The sequence below is a fragment of the Pituophis catenifer genome, unplaced genomic scaffold, assembly GCF_029215685.1.
Source record: "Pituophis catenifer annectens isolate HBS135680 unplaced genomic scaffold, rPitCat1.0.hap2 SCAF_2, whole genome shotgun sequence".
Classification (NCBI taxonomy): domain Eukaryota; kingdom Metazoa; phylum Chordata; class Lepidosauria; order Squamata; family Colubridae; genus Pituophis; species Pituophis catenifer.
Window position 1 is genome coordinate 206218279 of NW_027256882.1, and position 6184 is coordinate 206224462.

General features: G+C 40.8%; 1 non-coding gene across 1 annotated transcript; it reads left to right on the top strand.

Moving 5' to 3' along the window:
* The first annotated feature begins 5012 nt into the window (after positions 1–5012).
* LOC139313529 (U6 spliceosomal RNA) lies at positions 5013–5119 on the top strand. Its single transcript, XR_011600131.1, has one exon. It is a non-coding gene; the product is annotated as a U6 spliceosomal RNA (small nuclear RNA).
* Positions 5120–6184: the final 1065 nt, after the last annotated feature.

Here is a 6184-nt window from a genome sequence, read left to right on the forward strand (position 1 = left end):
TAATGGCCCTGTCCCTGCGGATTTGTTAATATACCAAAAGAAAGAATATTTGCATTGCTATTTTAGGATCCATTGGAGGAATCCCTTCCAGCAGAGAGCCAGAGAGAGGTGGAGATTCCCTATCTATCCAGGTAGGTAGCACTTCGAAGGGAGAAGACCCCGCTGGTTCACAAGGGGCTTTGGAGGAAAAGATGGACAGGGTGAGTGACTCATCTTGGAAAGGGGAAGCTGAGCTAGCTTGATTCCTTAAACATCTCACCTGGACTCTAACGGGGGAAGACCAGGACACAGAAGAGGAGCTCTTTCCTAATGGGGAGAAAAACACCTTCCTCAGAGATAAGATTTGGGGCAATGGGGCCGAAGAAGGCTATGCCATAAGTCCTGATGGTGGAGGGAAGATATTGTGCAACATTTCACCTTAACCTTAAGGCTTCCAAAGGTCCTCTTGCTGTCGGCACATAGGGGTTGTATGCACCCGATGCTTTAGCCATCTTAATGAGATTCAAAGAGCTTTGGATTTAGGCTCCATCCTGTCATTTGCAGGATTCCATGACAGTCCTGGTGGGCTCCAGGATCAGCAGCCTGGAGGATGTGGACTCCCTTGCTGACCTTCTGGTTGAGGAGTCTGAGGGAAGCTGGGAGGATGCTGCAGCGGCTTCTGATGCTAGCGATTCCTCCAGTCCATGGGTAAGAAAGACAATGGGTTTTCTGATGGGGAGGGATGGAGGTCCTCTGTTCACTTCTCCTAAACTGAGTGAACTGTGCTGGAGCACTCTGGGAAGTGGAGCTAGGTAACACCTGGCCGTTGGGACAACATACTTAGGTTAACTATATGCACCCAAGTGCATATAGTTTGGTGCAATTGGTTCCTTTGCCAAAAATCAACAGGGAAGGTGCATGGCAGTGGACCAAATGAATGTGACCCACCCTGGTTATGCCTTTCCTTTTTGTGCCTCATCCTTTCCAGCACCCTGCTGCTTCATGGCAGGGCTTTAACAGGCAAAGAGTAGAGAGCCTACTTTTCTGTGGGAGAGGTGGGCTGGAAGTGAGGATTGCTTTTTAAATGCACAGATTATGCAGCAAGAGAAGCATTGGGGGTTTTTTGTTTTTTGTTTTTATTTCTTTTTAATTTGATTTATATGCCGCCCTTCTCCGGAGACTCAGGGCAGCTTATAACGCGTTTGATCAGGCATCCCCATTCAATAGGCCCTCTTTTAGGAATGCCGAGTTTCTTTTGCCCCGATGCCTAAAGAGGAACTATTGTCATTCACGGGATTCTCCCAAAGAAGTGGAAGTCACCCTAGAAGATCTCAGCAGCCTGGAAGAGGACTCCCTGGACTCCACTCTCTAATTCAAAGAGGTATCTATTTCAGGTTCTTCATGGATCACCGCATTGTCATGTCGAAAAATCTTGTGCAACTCAATGAAGCAATGAGCCATGCTGTGCAGGGTTACCCAAGACAGACAGTTCATAGTGGAGGGTCCTAACACAAGGTGACCCAGTGGAGAAGGAAGTGGCAACCCTCTCCAGTATCCTTACTAAGAAAACCCAATGAAAGGTATCAAAAGGCTACAAGCTATGATGCCAGAAAATGACCCCCTCAGATTGGAAGGTGCCTAATATGCTAACTGGGAAGACCAGAGGGGAATTAGAAGAAACTCCAGAAAGAGCAGAATTCTGCAATTGATCCGAGAACAGGTAGGGCAGGGAAAAGGCGGGAGCAGTGAAGTTCAGTCCGATTACTTGTGAGATGTAAATCTCGCCCTTCTTGATGGGCTGCACCAGAAGTTGGCTGGACTAGAAGACCTCCACGGTCCCCTCCAACTCTGTTATTCTGTCTGCCTATAGGACGGCTTCAGCAAGGGAGGGATGGAGATGGAGGGCAGAATCACCCCCACCTACAAAGCCCTGCACGGAGCTTCTTTTCCCTGGATGGGGATGGGTGGATGTCTTTTTGTTCTTTTCCTTTTTCTTATTGTTATTGTTGTTGCTGATCTTGTTCTTGTTAGTTCTGAGATTTTTTTCAATTTGTTATCATTTGATCTATATTGTTCATGCTAAAAAATAAAAGCAACACTTAAATAAAGTTGTTCATTGACCACAATTATTTTCCTTTAGCTATCAATGTAGCATTCAGTGGGTAGAATGATCAATAATTGTATAACCTTGTATACAATAAAACTACAAAAACACCTTATATACACTAATTTATATTTAGGCCTATTGTCATTTCACTTTTCTTAGGGACAGGATGGACTTTAGAACCTACAACTCTCAATGACGGAGAGCAGCTACTATATTAGATAATGAGATAAATGGCAAAAACCATGGCTACTGCATATAAGGAAAATCTGTATAAAATGTTTTATAGGTGGCAATTGCCACCGGCAAGGCTAGCAAAAATGTTCAACACCATGTCCGTCAAATGTTGGAAATGCAATCAGATTCTAGGTACTTATTATCATACAGTACGTGGTAGACATGTAGGAAAGGAATATTGGATGAAAATACATACATGGTTGGAAAAGATGATTAAGCAGCATATTGATTTAAAACCAGAAATATTTTTGTTAGGTATAATACCGAAAAGCTATGACATATTGCAAAAATGAGAACACCCCATCTGATGAAAATATAATTTAGAAAATATTGGATTGTGTAGAGATGGATAGATTGACATTGAAAATAAAAGATAAAGGAGATTCAGAGTATTATTTAATGTGAAATAGGTTTTTATCAATGGTTAGAGATAAGAGGTAGACATTAGATGAAGAAAGAGCATTACTATATTCAAGTAAAATTATTATAACTATAAGTCTGCTAATATCAATAGATAACCTGGCACGAAGAATTTCCATGCATGGCGATTTCAATTAAACTGTAAACAAAATTTCTACTGCAAATGAATGGCAATGTAGGATATCTTGCTTCAATATTGTCCTCTCAGGAACCTTATTAATTGGTACTACATTTTCAATTGAAAACGGTTGCTTCAAGTTTACTTCAAGAGTGCTTCAAGAATTGAGAACATAAGAGGACCACAAAAGTTCACTCTTCTGCATTACTCACAATTGTTTCCCAGAAACTCAGGAATATAATTTGTTTTACTTTGGGTGTAGAGTATGCACCGAGCTGAATATTATTTCCTTAGGCTCTCCGGCACTTGAGAAATCATTAAATAATGATCCGAAGATGTGAAAAACTGAACTCAGTACCCTCTGCATGAAAATATGCTCTGCCATTTCTTTTCTTAAATGGAGCACCCAGAACTTCTGAAGGCAAATCATTCCACTGGTAAATAGTGCTAGCTGTTAGGAAGTTTCTCCTTAGTTCTAGGTTCCCTCTCTCCTTGATTAGTTTCCCTCCATTGTTCCTTGTCTTGCCTTCTGGTGCTTTGGAAAATAGCTTTACTCACCATAGTTTCTCAGAAACTCCAAATGGTCTCCCTCTTTTTTGTGCCTCAGTATCACCATCTAAATGGGAAAGAAAATCCTCTTGAATTCCTCTGTCTGATGGTCAGACTGACCTTCTCGATTAGGAATCATAAACCCATCTGTTGAAATTGCGCCCCCAAAATGCTATTGGCACATGCTCACTAAGGAACTCTGGCAACTTCTATCTGCACAGAAACACCAAACAAAGCAACAAAACAGTATAAACTCCAAAAGAGACAACGTTAAGAATTATAACATTAAAATTACCCAAGAACCGGATAAAAAGGACCAATATGCAAAAGGAGGTTTCTGAAACTGCTAATCTGAGGCCCTTCCTTACTTCCTGCCTTGGTTCCTCAGTGTGCACACAAGGAAGAAAAGCAGGAGGGGGAGCATCCCTTCTCTTCCTCTAACGATGGCATCGCTCCTCTACCGCAGAGGGAAGGAAAGTTTTGCCATACGGCCGCTGGGGAGGTCATGCCTGAAGTCTGAGTGGGGCTGGGGAGGAAATCTCTCCCGGGGGGCCTAGCCAGGCTGGCAACCTCAAGAAGAAGAGCCCCTTGGATTGCTGGAAAGTCCTTCGCGGCTTGCAGTGGAAAGGTGACAACATTTGCAGAGCCTTTCCAAGTCATCCTCACCTCCATTGGTGTCTCTGGCAGAATGAAGGAGTTGCACCTCTGAAACTCCTCCTAATGCTTCGTCCCTGTCCTGGGTTGAGTGGCACTCTGTGTAAAGAGTTCACAAATCTGAAAATCTATATTAGCAAAAAGAAAGGATGTTTTCCTCTAAGCAGACAGGATTGGGACCCATTCACAGATGAGCAAGAGATGCCAGGCTGTGCTGCCCAATGGGTAAAAGAAGGTCAAATGGCCCAAGGGGTCCAGCAGAGAAGCCAGTGAGCTTCTGGGGCCTCTTCAAGAGAAGACCAAGGGGAGACCTGATGGCAGTCTTCCAATACTTGAAGGGCTGCCACAGAGAAGAGGGTGTTGATCCTCCAAAGCAGCTGAGGGAAGGACACGCAGCAGCGTGTGGAAGCTCATCAGAGAGAGAGGCAACCCTGGAAATAAGGAGGAATTGAGGGACACGAACTTCAAACTGGCTGGCACTCTTTTATGTGGGACGAAAGATATAAAACACATTCATACTTCCAAAGACATACAATAAGAAACTCATTACTACAAATTAGGCTTAAAATTAAAAAACAACACTGTATGAAAATACCAAGTCGGTTATCACCGGTAGAATCAATTAGACCCCCAAATCTAACAGATAAGACAAAAATAATTAGATATAAAGATTTAATTGACTATCAAGGTAAATTGAAGACAAAACAACAATTGGAGACAGACTTAGATAGGGAAATAGATTGGTGGACTTATACTCAAATACAATCTAAATATAGAGAACACATAAAAACGTATGAAATTCATAAACAAAAACAAGAAATAGACAAAATTATATTAGATTCAGAAAACAAATTAATTAGCAGAATCTACAAATATCTTTTACGCTATAAAATGGAAGAAGAGACAGTCAAGGAAACAATGATTAAATGGGCTCAAAACGTCAAACATACAGTGCTCGCTTCGGCAGCACATATACTAAAATTGGAATGATACAGAGAAGATTAGCATGGCGCCTGCACAAGGATGACACGCAAATTCGTGAAGCGTTCCATATTTTTTTAAACGTTTTATAGATGGCATTTAGATCCTAAAAAGTTGACTTGTATGTATCCGAATGTACAACCTAATTGTGGGAGATGTGATTGTGATGATGCCACTTACGGTCATATATGGAGGACTTGTAAAAAGGTTAAAGCATTTTGGATTAAAATATGGTGGATTATCCAAAATATTCTTAAAAAGAAGATAAAGTTTACTCCACAATTGTTTTTGTTGGGTATAATCACAGATTGTACGGTTATAGTGACTAAATTTAATAACTGCAGCTAGACTTTTGGTGGCGCAATATTGGAAGAAGGAAGATTTGCCTACTATTGAAGAATGGACATTAAAAGTAGCAAATTTGGCAGAAATGGCGAAGATTTCGGCATATTTGAAAGATCACTCACAAGAAAGATATATATCGGAATGGAGAAGATGGATTGATTATATTCAAAACAAATATCGGACTAAAAAGTATCAAATAGCTTATGAATGAATAGAAAAATTAAGAGTAGCTTAGTTTAGCATATGATTGTCAATTGTATACCCTGTATTTTGTTCTGGGAAGTTCGGGGGGGGGGGCAGTGGGGGGGGATAAGGAAGGGAGGGAGGGATGGGGAAATACTTGTAAAAAATTTTTTGCTCTTTCTGTAAAACTGTTTAATAAAAAAAAAGTCAAACATACAATAAATTTGGAAAAATGGGAAAAGTTTTGGCAAGTAAATATAAAATTACCAAGAGCAGTGGCGTACAAGGAAAACCAACTGAAAATGTTTTATAGGTGGCACATAGGTCTCCACCCAGACTGGCAAAAATACAGCCCAAAAATAGCCCGATCTGCTGGAAGCGTAAGAAGACAAAGGGACCTTCTATCATTTATGATGGACATGCCAGGCAGCAAAGAAATTTTGGTCTAACATCAAAAAATGGTTGGAACAAATAACAGAAACACAGATAGATAAAGAACCAGAAAAGTTTTCACTAGGAATTTTTAATAAATCATACCCTAAAGATATTAAATATCTCACAATTCACATACTAACAGCTGCAAGAATAATATATGCAAAAAATTGGAAAGAAGA